General features: G+C 43.0%; 1 protein-coding gene across 1 annotated transcript in view; it reads right to left on the minus strand.

Moving 5' to 3' along the window:
* The window catches only part of LOC139750632 (Golgi-associated PDZ and coiled-coil motif-containing protein-like), a 544,937-nt gene that overhangs the window by 457,349 nt on the left and 73,009 nt on the right, over positions 1 to 14,579 (minus strand). The gene's annotated exons all lie outside the window — the stretch shown is intronic.

Below are 14,579 nucleotides of genomic sequence, written 5' to 3' on the forward strand. Positions count from 1 at the left end.
AGTACAGAATGGAAAAAGGTGAGAACAATGGAAGTAAGGGGAGTGGGGGAGGAATGGGATGTATTTAGGGAATCAGTGATGGATTGCGCAAAAGATGCTTGTGGCATGAGAAGAGTGGGAGGTGGGTTGATTAGAAAGGGTAGTGAGTGGTGGGATGAAGAAGTAAGAGTATTAGTGAAAGAGAAGAGAGAGGCATTTGGACGATTTTTGCAGGGAAAAAATGCAATTGAGTGGGAGATGTATAAAAGAAAGAGACAGGAGGTCAAGAGAAAGGTGCAAGAGGTGAAAAAGAGGGCAAATGAGAGTTGGGGTGAGAGAGTATCATTAAATTTTAGGGAGAATAAAAAGATGTTCTGGAAGGAGGTAAATAAAGTGCATAAGACAAGGGAGCAAATGGGAACTTCTGTGAAGGGCGCAAATGGGGAGGTGATAAATAGTAGTGGTGATGTGAGAAGGAGATGGAGTGAGTATTTTGAAGGTTTCTTGAATGTGTTTGATGATAGAGTGGTAGATATAGGGTGTTTTGGTCGAGGTGGTGTGCAAAGTGAGAGGGTTAGGGAAAATGATTTGGTAAACAGAGAAGAGGTAGTAAAAGCTTTGCGGAAGATGAAAGCCGGCAAGGCAGCAGGTTTGGATGGTATTGCAGTGGAATTTATTAAAAAAGGGGGTGACTGTATTGTTGACTGGTTGGTAAGGTTATTTAATGTATGTATGACTCATGGTGAGGTGCCTGAGGATTGGCAGAATGCGTGCATAGTGCCATTGTACAAAGGCAAAGGGGATAAGAGTGAGTGCTCAAATTACAGAGGTATAAGTTTGTTGAGTATTCCTGGTAAATTATATGGGAGGATATTGATTGAGAGGGTGAAGGCATGTACAGAGCATCAGATTGGGGAAGAGCAGTGTGGTTTCAGAAGTGGTAGAGGATGTGTGGATCAGGTGTTTGCTTTGAAGAATGTATGTGAGAAATACTTAGAAAAGCAAATGGATTTGTATGTAGCATTTATGGATCTGGAGAAGGCATATGATAGAGTTGATAGAGATGCTCTGTGGAAGGTATTAAGAATATATGGTGTGGGAGGCAAGTTGTTAGAAGCAGTGAAAAGTTTTTATCGAGGATGTAAGGCATGTGTACGTGTAGGAAGAGAGGAAAGTGATTGGTTCTCAGTGAATGTAGGTTTGCGGCAGGGGTGTGTGATGTCTCCATGGTTGTTTAATTTGTTTATGGATGGGGTTGTTAGGGAGGTGAATGCAAGAGTTTTGGAAAGAGGGGCAAGTATGAAGTCTGTTGGGGATGAGAGAGCTTGGGAAGTGAGTCAGTTGTTGTTCGCTGATGATACAGCGCTGGTGGCTGATTCATGTGAGAAACTGAAGAAGCTGGTGACTGAGTTTGGTAAAGTGTGTGAAAGAAGAAAGTTAAGAGTAAATGTGAATAAGAGCAAGGTTATTAGGTACAGTAGGGTTGAGGGTCAAGTCAATTGGGAGGTGAGTTTGAATGGAGAAAAACTGGAGGAAGTGAAGTGTTTTAGATATCTGGGAGTGGATCTGGCAGGGGATGGAACCATGGAAGCTGAAGTGGATCATAGGGTGGGGGAGGGGGCGAAAATTCTGGGAGCCTTGAAGAATGTGTGGAAGTCGAGAACATTATCTCGGAAAGCAAAAATGGGTATGTTTGAAGGAATAGTGGTTCCAACAATGTTGTATGGTTGTGAGGCGTGGGCTATGGATAGAGTTGTGCGCAGGAGGATGGATGTGCTGGAAATGAGATGTTTGAGGACAATGTGTGGTGTGAGGTGGTTTGATCGAGTAAGTAATGTAAGGGTAAGAGAGATGTGAGGAAATAAAAAGAGCGTGGTTGAGAGAGCAGAAGCGGGTGTTTTGAAATGGTTCGGGCACATGGAGAGAATGAGTGAGGAAAGATTGACCAAGAGAATATATGTGTCGGAGGTGGAGGGAACGAGGCGAAGAGGGAGACCAAATTGGAGGTGGAAAGATGGAGTGAAAAAGATTTTGTGTGATCAGGGCCTGAACATGCAGGAGGGTGAAAGGAGGGCAAGGAATAGAGTGAATTGGAGCGATGTGGTATACTGGGGTTGACGTGCTGTCAGTGGATTGAATCAAGGCATGTGAAGCGTCTGGGGTAAACCATGGAAAGCTGTGTAGGTATGTATATTTGCGTGTGTGGACGTATGTATATACATGTGTATGGGGGTGGGTTAGGCCATTTCTTTCGTCTGTTTCCTTGCGCTACCTCGCAAACGCGGGAGACAGCGACAAAGCAAAAAAAAAAAAAAAAAAGATAATAATAATAATAATAATAATAATAATAATAATAATAATAATAATAATGATAACAATAATAATAGTAATAATAAATTGGTGCCTATGCACCTGGTCATGAGAAGAAAGATCATGACAGGCAAGTATTTTGGAAGCAGCTGAGTGAGTGTTAGCAGCTTTGATGCAAGAAACTGGGTTATAGTGATGAGTGATTTGAATGCATTTGAGGGTATAATTGATGCACATGCAGTGTTCGGTGTTGTAAATGGAAATGGTGAAGAGCTTGGGAATTTGTGAGCTGAAAAAGGAATGGTGATTGGGAACACCTGGTTTAAAAAGAGAGATATACAAAGGAATATGTATGCAAGTAGGAGAGATGGCCTGAAGGCATTACTGGATTAAGTGTTAATTGATAGGCATGTAAAAGAGAGACTTTTGGATGTTAATGTGCTGAAAGGGGCAACTAGAAGGATGTCTGGTCACAATCTTGTGGAGGCGAAGGTGAAGTTTTGTAGAGATTGTCGGAAAAAAGAGAGATAATATTAGAGAGAAGAGAGTGATGAGAGTATAGGAGCTTGGAAAGGACACGTGTGAGGAGGTACCAGGAAAGATTGACTGCAGAATGGCAAAAGGTGAGAGCAAATGATGTAAGGTGAGTGGGGGAGGAATGGGATGCATTTAAGGAAGCAGTGATGGCTTGTGCAAAAGATGCATGTGGCATGAAAAAGGTGGGAGGTAGGCAGATTAGAAAGGATAGTGAATGGTGGGATGAAGAAGGAAGATTGTTGGTAAAAGAGAAGTTAGAGGCATTTGGAAGGATTCTGCAGGGAAGTAATGCAAATGGCTGTTCTAGATGAGAGGGCTTGAGAAGTAAGTCAGTTGCTGTTTGCTGATGATACAGCCCTGGTGGCTGATTTAGGTGAGAAACTGCAGATGTTGGTGACTGAGTTTGGTAAAGTGTGTGAAAGAAGAAAGATGTGAGTAAATGTCAATAAAAGCAGCATTATTAGGTTCAGTAGGGTTGAGGGACAAGTTAATTGTGAGGTAAGATTGAATGGGGAAAAATGAGGAAGTAAGTGTATTAAGTATCTGGGAGTGGATTTACCAGCAGATAGAACCATGGAAGCAGAAATGAATCACCAGATGGGGGAGGGGACAAAGGTTCTGGGAGCGTTGAAGAATGTGTGGAAGGCGAGAACGCTATCTTGGAGAGCAATAATGGGTATGTCTAAGAGAGTGGTGGTTCCAACAATGTTATTTGGTTGCAAGGCATGGGCGATAGATAGGGTTAAGTAGATGAGAGTGGATGTGTTAGAAATGAAATGTTTGAGGACAACACGTGGTGTGAGGTGGTTTGACTAAGTAATGAAAGGATAAGAGAGATGTGTGGAAATAAAAAGAGTGAGGTTGAGAGAGCAGAAAAGGCTGTGTTGAAGTGGTTTGAACGAATGGAGAGAATGAGTAAGGAAAGGTTGACAGAGGATAAGTGTCAGAAGTGGAGGGATCAAGGAAAAGTGGGAGACCATATTGGAGGTGGAAGGATGGAGTGAAAAAGATTTTGAGTGATCAGGGCCTGAACATACACGAGGGTGAAAGGAATAGAGTGAACTGGAACAATGTTGTATACTAGAGTCGACATGCTGTCAACAGACTGAAACAGGGCGTGTGAAGCGTCTGGGATAAATACTGGAAAGGTCTGTGGGGACTGGATGTGGAAATGGAGCTGTGGTTTGTCTTTTTCTGGCACTACCTCGCTGAAGGGGGTGATGCTGTTATCATGAGTGGTGAGATGGCGACAGGAATGGATGGAGGCAGCAAGTACGAATATGTATATGTGTATACATATATATGTCTGTGTATGTATATATATACATACACAGACATATATATGGAAAAAGGTGAGAACAATGGAAGTAAGGGGAGTGGGGGAGGAATGGGATGTATTTAGGGAATCAGTGATGGATTGTGCAAAAGATGCTTGTGGCATGAGAAGAGTGGGAGGTGGGTTGATTAGAAAGGGTAGTGAGTGGTGGGATGAAGAAGTAAGAGTATTAGTGAAAGAGAAGAGAGAGGCATTTGGACGATTTTTGCAGGGAAAAAATGCAATTGAGTGGGAGATGTATAAAAGAAAGAGACAGGAGGTCAAGAGAAAGGTGCAAGAGGAGAAAAAAAGGGCAAATGAGAGTTGGGGTGAGAGAGTATCATTAAATTTTAGGGAGAATAAAAAGATGTTCTGGAAGGAGGTAAATAAAGTGCGTAGGACAAGGGAGCAAATGGGAACTTCAGTGAAGGGCGCAAATGGGGAGGTGATAACAAGTAGTGGTGATGTGAGAAGGAGATGGAGTGAGTATTTTAAAGGTTTGTTGAATGTGTTTGATGATAGAGTGGCAGATATAGGGTGTTTTGGTCGAGGTGGTGTGCAAAGTGAGAGGGTTAGGGAAAATGATTTGGTAAACAGAGAAGAAGTAGTGAAAGCTTTGTGGAAGATGAAAGCCGGCAAGGCAGCAGGTTTGGATGGTATTGCAGTGGAATTTATTAAAAAAGGGGGTGACTGTATTGTTGACTGGTTGGTAAGGTTATTTAATGTATGTATGACTCATGGTGAGGTGCCTGAGGATTGGCGGAATGCGTGCATAGTGCCATTGTACAAAGGCAAAGGGGATAAGAGTGAGTGCTCAAATTACAGAGGTATAAGTTTGTAGAGTATTCCTGGTAAATTATATGGGAAGGTGTTGATTGAGAGGGTGAAGGCATGTACAGAGCATCAGATTGGGGAAGAGCAGTGTGGTTTCAGAAGTGGTAGAGGATGTGTGGATCAGGTGTTTGCTTTGAAGAATGTATGTGAGAAATACTTAGAAAAGCAAATGGATTTGTATGTAGCATTTATGGATCTGGAGAAGGCATATGATAGAGATGATAGAGATGCTCTGTGGAAGGTATTAAGAATATATGGTGTGGGAGGAAAGTTGTTAGAAGCAGTCAAAAGTTTTTATCGAGGATGTAAGGCATGTGTACGTGTAGGAAGAGAGGAAAGTGATTGGTTCTCAGTGAATGTAGGTTTGCGGCAGGGGTGTGTGATGTCTCCATGGTTGTTTAATTTGTTTATGGATGGGGTTGTTAGGGAGGTAAATGCAAGAGTTTTGGAAAGAGGGGCAAGTATGAAGTCTGTTGGGGATGAGAGAACTTGGGAAGTGAGTCAGTTGTTGTTCGCTGATGATACAGCGCTGGTGGCTGATTCATGTGAGAAACTGCAGAAGCTGGTGACTGAGTTTGGTAAAGTGTGTGGAAGAAGAAAGTTAAGAGTAAATGTGAATAAGAGCAAGGTTATTAGGTACAGTAGGGTTGAGGGTCAAGTCAATTGGGAGGTGAGTTTGAATGGAGAAAAACTGGAGGAAGTGAAGTGTTTTAGATATCTGGGAGTGGATCTGGCAGCGGATGGAACCATGGAAGCGGAAGTGGATCATAGGGTGGGGGAGGGGGCGAAAATTCTGGGGGCCTTGAAGAATGTGTGGAAGTCGAGAACATTATCTCGGAAAGCAAAAATGGGTATGTTTGAAGGAATAGTGGTTCCAACAATGTTGTATGGTTGTGAGGCGTGGGCTATGGATAGAGTTGTGCGCAGGAGGATGGATGTGCTGGAAATGAGATGTTTGAGGACAGTGTGTGGTGTGAGGTGGTTTGATCGAGTGAGTAACGTAAGGGTAAGAGAGATGTGTGGAAATAAAAAGAGCGTGGTTGAGAGAGCAGAAGAGGGTGTTTTGAAGTGGTTTGGGCACATGGAGAGAATGAGTGAGGAAAGATTGACCAAGAGGATATATGTGTTGGAGGTGGAGGGAACGAGGAGAAGAGGGAGAACAAATTGGAGGTGGAAAGATGGAGTGAAAAAGATTTTGTGTGATCGGGGCCTGAATATGCAGGAGGGTGAAAGGAGGGCAAGGAATAGAGTGAATTGGAGCGATGTGGTATACCGGGGTTGATGTGCTGTCAGTGGATTGAATCAAGGCATGTGAAGCGTCTGGGGTAAACCATGGAAAGCTGTGTAGGTATGTATATTTGTGTGTGTGGATGTATGTATATACATGTGTATGGGGGGGGGGTTGGGCCATTTCTTTCGTCTGTTTCCTTGCGCTACCTCGCAAACGCGGGAGACAGCGACAAAGTATAATAATGTATATATATAAATACGTTGAAATGCATACATATGTAAGTGTGCATATATGGTTATTTATGTATATACATGTGTATGTAGGAGGGTTGGGCCATTCCTTGTCAGTTTCCTTTCGCTACCTCACTGATGCAGGAGACAGCAAATAAGTATAACAATAATAATAATTATAAGAGATATACTTTAGACTTTTGGATGTTAATGTGCAGAAAAGTGCTACTGGAGGGATGTCTGATCATTATTTTGAGGAGGCAAAAGTGAAGATTTATAGAGGCTTTCAGAAAAGAAGAGAAAATGTTGGGGTGAAGAGAGTGGTGAGAGAAAGTGAGCTTAGGAAGGAGACTTATGTGAGAAGGTACCAGGAGAGATTCGGTACAGAATGGAAAAAGGTGAGAACAAAGGTTGTAAGGGGAGTGGGGGAGGAATGGGATGTATTTGGGGAAGTAATGATAGGTTGTGCAAAAGATGCTTGTGGCATGAGAAGTGTGGGAGGTGGGCAGATTAGAAAGGGTAGTGAGTGGTGGGATAAGAAGGCAGATGAGAAAGGAAAGTGAGTGGTGGGATAAGAAGTAAGATTATTAGTGAAAGAGAAGAGAGAGGCATTCGGATGATTTTTGTGGGGAAATAATGCAAGTGATTGGGAGATGTATAAAAGAAATACGCAGGAGGTCAAGAGAAAGGTGCAAGAGGTGAAAAAGAGGGCAAATGAGAGTTGGGGTGAGAGAGTATCATTAAATTTTAGGGAGAATAAAAAGATGTTTTGGAAGGAGGTAAATAAAGTGTGTAAGACAAGGGAACAAATGGGAACATCAGTGAAGGGGGCTAATGGGGAGGTTGATTGTATTGTGTATTGTGAAGGTTTGTTGAATGTATTTGATGATAGAGTGGCAGATATAGGGTATTTTGGTTGAGGTACTGAGCAAAGTGAGAGGGTTACAAACAATGATTTGATAAACACAGAAGAGGTAGTAAAAGCTTTGCGGAAGATGAAAGCCGTCAAGGCCGCGGGTTTGCATGGTACTCCAGTGGAATTTATAACAAAAGGGGGTAACTGTACTGTTGACTGGTTGGGAAGATTATTCAATGTATGTATGACTCATGGTGAGGTGCCTGAGGATTGGCGGAATGCTTGCATAGTGCCACTGTACAAAGGCAAAGGGGATGAAAGTGAGTGATCAAATTACAGAGGTATAAGTTTGTTGAGTATTCCTGGGAAATTATATGGGTAGGTATTGATTGAGAGGGTGAAGGCATGTACAAAGCATCAGATTGGGGAAGAGCAGTGTGGTTTCAGAAGTGGCAGAGGATGTGTGGATCAGGCGTTTGCTTTGAAGAATGTATGTGAGAAATACTTAGAAAAGCAAATGGATTTGTATGTAGCATTTATGGATCTGGAGAAGGCATATGATAGAGTTGATAGAGATGCTCTGTGGAAGGTATTAAGAATATATGGTGTGGGAGGCAAGTTGTTAGAAGCAGTGAAAAGTTTTTATCGAGGATGTAAGGCATGTGTACGTGTAGGAAGAGAGGAAAGTGACTGGTTCTCAGTGAATGTAGGTTTGCGGCAGGGGTGTGTGATGTCTCCATGGATGTTTAATTTGTTTATGGATGGGGTTGTTAGGGAGGTGAATGCAAGAGTTTTGGAGAGAGGGGCAAGTATGAAGTCTGTTGGGGATGAGAGAGCTTGGGAAGTGAGTCAGTTGTTCGCTGATGATACAGCGCTGGTGGCTGATTCATGTGAGAAACTGCAGAAGCTGGTGACTGAGTTTGGTAAAGTGTGTGAAAGAAGAAAGTTAAGAGTAAATGTGAATAAGAGCAAGGTTATTAGGTACAGTAGGGTTGAGGGTCAAGTCAATTGTGAGGTAAGTTTGAATGGAGCAAAACTGGAGGAAGTAAGGTGTTTTAGATATCTGGGAGTAGATCTGGCAGCGGATGGAACCATGGAAGTGGAAGTGGATCATAGGGTTGGGGAGGGGGCGAAAATTTTGGGAGCCTTGAAAAATGTGTGGAAGTCGAGAACATTATCTCGGAAAGCAAAAATGGGTATGTTTGAAGGAATAGTGGTTCCAACAATGTTGTATGGTTGCGAGGCGTGGGCTATGGATAGAGTTGTGCGCAGGAGGATGGACGTGCTGGAAATGAGATGTTTGAGGAAAATGTGTGGTGTGAGGTGGTTTGATCGAGTAAGTAACGTAAGGGTAAGAGAGATGTGTGGAAATAAAAGGAGCGTGGTTGAGAGAGCAGAAGAGGGTGTTTTGAAATGGTTTGGGCACATGGAGAGAATGAGTGAGGAAAGATTGACCAAGAGGATATATGTGTCGGAGGTGGAGGGAACGAGGAGAAGAGGGAGACCAAATTGGAGGTGGAAATATGGAGAGAAAAAGATTTTGTGTGATCGGGGCCTGAACATGCAGGAGGGTGAAAGGAGGGCAAGGAATAGAGTGAATTGGAGCGATGTGGTATACAGGGGCTGACGTGCTGTCAGTGGATTGAGTCGGGGCATGTGAAGCGTCTGGGGTAAACCATGGAAAGCTGTGTAGGTATGTATATTTGCGTGTGTGGACGTGTGCATGTACATGTGTATGGGGGGGGGGTTGGGCCATTTCTTTCGTCTGTTTCCTTGCGCTACCTCGCAAACGCGGGAGACAGCGACAAAGCATAAAAAAAAAAAAAAAAAAAAAATTCTTCAAAGCAAACATCTGATCCACACATCCTCTACCACTTCTGAAACCACACTGCTCTTCCCCAATCTGATGCTCTGTACATGCCTTCACCCTCTCAATCAATATCCTCCCATATAATTTACCAGGAATACTCAACAAACTTATACCTCTGTAATTTGAGCATTCACTCTTATCCCCTTTGCCTTTGTACAATGGCACTATGCACGCATTCCACCAATCCTCAGGCACCTCACCATGAGTCATACATACATTAAATAACCTTACCAACCAGTGAATAATACAGTCACCCCCTTTTTTAATAAATTCCACTGCAATACCATCCAAACCTGCTGCCTTGCCGGCTTTCATCTTCCGCAAAGCTTTTACTACCTCTTCTCTATTTACCAAATCATTTTCCCTAACCCTCTCACTTTGCACACCACCTCGACCAAAATACCCTATATCTGCCACTCTATCATCAAACACATTAAACAAACCTTCAAAATACTCACTCCATCTCCCTCTCACATCACCACTACTTGATATCACCTCCCCATTTGCGCCCTTCACTGAACTTCCCATTTGCTCCCTTGTCTTACGCACTTTATTTACCTACTTCCAGAACATCTTTTTATTCTCCCTAAAATCTAATGATACTCTCTCACCCCAACTCTCATTTGCCCTCTTTTTCACCTCTTGCACCTTTCTCTTGAACTCCTGTCTCTTTCTTTTATACATCTCCCACTCAAATGCATTTTTTCCCTGCAAAAATCGTCCAAAAGACTCTCTCTTCTCTTTAACTAATACTCTTACTTCTTCATCCCACCACTCACTACCCTTTCAAATCAACCCACCTCCCACTCTTCTCATGCCACAAGCTTCTTTTGCGCAATCCATCACTGATTCCCTAAATACACCCCATTCCTCCCCCACTCCCCTTACTTCCATTGTTCTCACGTTTTTCCATTCTGTACTCAGTCTCTCCTGGTACTTCCTCACACAAGTCTCCTTCCCAACCTCACTTACTCTCACCACCCTCTTCACCCCAACATTCACTCTTCTTTTCTGAAAACCCATACAAATCTTCACCTTAGCCTCCACAAGATTATGATCAGACATCCCTCTAGTTGCACCTCTCAGCACATTAAAATCAAAAAGTCTCTCTTTCGCGCACCTGTCAATATATATATATATATATATATATATATATATATATATATATATATATATATATTTTATTTTTTTATTATACTTTGTCGCTGTCTCCCGCGTTTGCGAGGTAGCGCAAGGAAACAGACGAAAGAAATGGCCCAACCCCCCCCCCATACACATGTATATACATACGTCCACACACGCAAATATACATACCTACACAGCTTTCCATGGTTTACCCCAGACGCTTCACATGCCTTGATTCAATCCACTGACAGCACGTCAACCCCTGTATACCACATCGCTCCAATTCACTCTATTCCTTGCCCTCCTTTCACCCTCCTGCATGTTCAGGCCCCGATCACACAAAATCTTTTTCACTCCATCTTTCCACCTCCAATTTGGTCTCACTCTCCTCCTCGTTCCCTCCACCTCCGACACATATATCCTCTTGGTCAATCTTTCCTCACTCATTCTCTCCATGTGCCCAAACCACTTCAAAACACCCTCTTCTGCTCTCTCAACCACGCTCTTTTTATTTCCACACATCTCTCTTACCCTTACGTTACTCACTCGATCAAACCACCTCACACCACACATTGTCCTCAAACATCTCATTTCCAGCACATCCATCCTCCTGCGCACAACTCTATCCATAGCCCACGCCTCGCAACCATACAACATTGTTGGAACCACTATTCCTTCAAACATACCCATTTTTGCTTTCCGAGATAATGTTCTCGACTTCCACACATTCTTCAAGGGCCCCAGAATTTTCGCCCCCTCCCCCACCCTATGATCCACTTCCGCTTCCATGTTTCCATCCGCTGCCAGATCCACTCCCAGATATCTAAAACACTTCACTTCCTCCAGTTTTTCTCCATTCAAACTCACCTCCCAATTGACTTGACCCTCAACCCTACTGTACCTAATAACCTTGCTCTTATTCACATTTACTCTTAACTTTCTTCTTCCACATACTTTATCAAACTCAGTCACCAGCTTCTGCAGTTTCTGACATGAATCAGCCACCAGCGCTGTATCATCAGCGAACAACAACTGACTCACTTCCCAAGCTCTCTCATCCCCAACAGACTTCATACTTGCCCCTCTTTCCAAAACGCTTGCATTCACCTCCCTAACAACCCCATCCATAAACAAATTAAACAACCATGGAGACATCACACACCCCTGCCGCAAACCTACATTCACTGAGAACAAATCACTTTCCTCTCTTCCTACACGTACACATGCCTTACATCCTCGATAAAAACTTTTCACTGCTTCTAACAACTTGCCTCCTACACCATATATTCTTAATACCTTCCACAGAGCATCTCTATCAACTCTATCATATGCCTTCTCCAGATCCATAAATGCTACATACAAATCCATTTGCTTTTCTAAGTATTTCTCACATACATTCTTCAAAGCAAACACCTGATCCACACATCCTCTACCACTTCTGAAACCACACTGCTCTTCCCCAATCTGATGCTCTGTACATGCCTTCACCCTCTCAATCAATACCCTCGCATATAATTTACCAGGAATACTCAACAAACTTATACCTCTGTAATATATATATATATATATATATATATATATATATATATATATATATATATATATATATATATATATATATATATATTTTTTTTTTTTCCTTTGTCGCTGTCTCCTGCGTTTGCGAGGTAGCGCAAGGAAACAGACGAAAGAAATGGCCCAACCCACCCCCATACACATGTATATACATACGTCCACACACGCAAATATACATACCTACACAGCTTTCCATGGTTTACCCCAGACGCTTCACATGCCCTGATTCAATCCACTGACAGCACGTCAACCCCGGTATACCACATCGATCCAATTCACTCTATTCCTTGCCCTCCTTTCACCCTCCTGCATGTTCAGGCCTCGATCACACAAAATCTTTTTCACTCCATCTTTCCACCTCCAATTTGGTCTCCCACTTCTCCTCGTTCCCTCCACCTCCGACACATATATCCTCTTGGTCAATCTTTCCTCACTCATTCTCTCCATGTGCCCAAACCATTTCAAAACACCCTCTTCTGCTCTCTCAACCACGCTCTTTTTATTTCCACACATCTCTCTTACCCTTACATTACTTACTCGATCAAACCACCTCACACCACACATTGTCCCCAAACATCTCATTTCCAGCACATCCATCCTCCTGCGCACAACTCTATCCACAGCCCACGCATCGCAACCATACAACATTGTTTTAACCACTATTCCTTCAAACATACCCATTTTTGATTTCCGAGATAATGTTCTCGACTTCCACACATTCCTCAAGGCTCCCAGGATTTTCGCCCCCTCCCCCACCCTATGATCCATTTCCGTTTCCATGGTTCCATCCGCTGCCAGATCTACTCCCAGATATCTAAAACACTTTACTTCCTCCAGTTTTTCTCCATTCAAACTTACCTCCCAACTGACTTGACCCTCAACCCTACTGTACCTAACTACCTCGCTCTTATTCACATTTACTCTTAACTTTCTTCTTTCACACACTTTACCAAACTCAGTCACCAGCTTCTGCAGTTTCTCACATGAATCAGCCACCAGCGCTGTATCATCAGCGAACAACAACTGACTCACTTCCCAAGCTCTATCATCCCCAACAGACTTCATACTTGCCCCTCTTTCCAAAACTCTTCCATTCACCTCCCTAACAACCCCATCCATAAACAAACTAAACAACCATGGAGACATCACACACCCCTGCCGCAAACCTACATTCACTGAGAACCAATCACTTTTGTAGAAAGCGACTAGAAGGGACGGGAGCAGGGGGACAGAAATCCTCCCCTCCTTGTATTTTAACTTTCTAAAAATGGGAAACAGAAGGAGTCACGCGGGAGTGCTCATATGTATATATATATATATATATATATATATATATATATATATATATATATATATATATATATATTATTTATTTTATTATACTTTGTCGCTGTCTCCCGCGTTTGCGAGGTAGCGCAAGGAAACAGACGAAAGAAATGGCCCAACCCCCCCCCATACACATGTATATACATACGTCCACACACGCAAATATACATACCTACACAGCTTTCCATGGTTTACCCCAGACGCTTCACATGCCCTGCTTCAATCCACTGACAGCACGTCAACCCCGGTATACCACATCGCTCCAATTCACTCTATTCCTTGCCCTCCTTTCACCCTCCTGCATGTTCAGGCCCCGATCACACAAAATCTTTTTCACTCCATCTTTCCACCTCCAATTTGGTCTCCCTCTTCTCCTTGTTCCCTCCACCTCCGACACATATATCCTCTTGGTCAATCTTTCCTCACTCATCCTCTCCATGTGCCCAAACCACTTCAAAACATCCTCTTCTGCTCTCTCAACCACGCTCTTTTTATTTCCACACATCTCTCTTACCCTTACGTTACTCACTCGATCAAACCACCTCACACCACACATTGTCCTCAAACATCTCATTTCCAGCACATCCATCCTCCTGCGCACAACTCTATCCATAGCCCACGCCTCGCAACCATACAACATTGTTGGAACCACTATTCCTTCAAACATACCCATTTTTGCTTTCCGAGATAATGTTCTCGACTTCCACACATTCTTCAAGGCCCCAGGAATTTTCGCCCCCTCCCCCACCCTATGATCCACTTCCGCTTCCATGGTTCCATCCGCTGCCAGATCCACTCCCAGATATCTAAAACACTTCACTTCCTCCAGTTTTTCTCCATTCAAACTCACCTCCCAATTGACTTGACCCTCAACCCTACTGTACCTAATAACCTTGCTCTTATTCACATTTACTCTTAACTTTCTTCTTTCACACACTTTACCAAACTCAGTCACCAGCTTCTGCAGTTTCTCACATGAATCAGCCACCAGCGCTGTATCATCAGCGAACAACAACTGACTCACTTCCCAAGCTCTCTCATCCCCAACAGACTTCATACTTGCCCCTCTTTCCAAAACTCTTGCATTTACCTCCCTAACAACCCCATCCATAAACAAATTAAACAACCATGGAGACATCACACACCCCTGCCGCAAACCTACATTCACTGAGAACCAATCACTTTCCTCTCTTCCTACACGTACACATGCCTTACATCCTCGATAAAAACTTTTCACTGCTTCTAACAACTTTCCTCCCACACCATATATTCTTAATACCTTCCACAGAGCATCTCTATCAACTCTATCATATGCCTTCTCCAGATCCATAAATGCTACATACAAATCCATTTGCTTTTCTAAGTATTTCTCACATACATTCTTCAAAGCA

The sequence above is a fragment of the Panulirus ornatus genome, chromosome 10 (assembly GCF_036320965.1).
Source record: "Panulirus ornatus isolate Po-2019 chromosome 10, ASM3632096v1, whole genome shotgun sequence".
NCBI classification, from domain to species: Eukaryota; Metazoa; Arthropoda; class Malacostraca; order Decapoda; family Palinuridae; genus Panulirus; species Panulirus ornatus.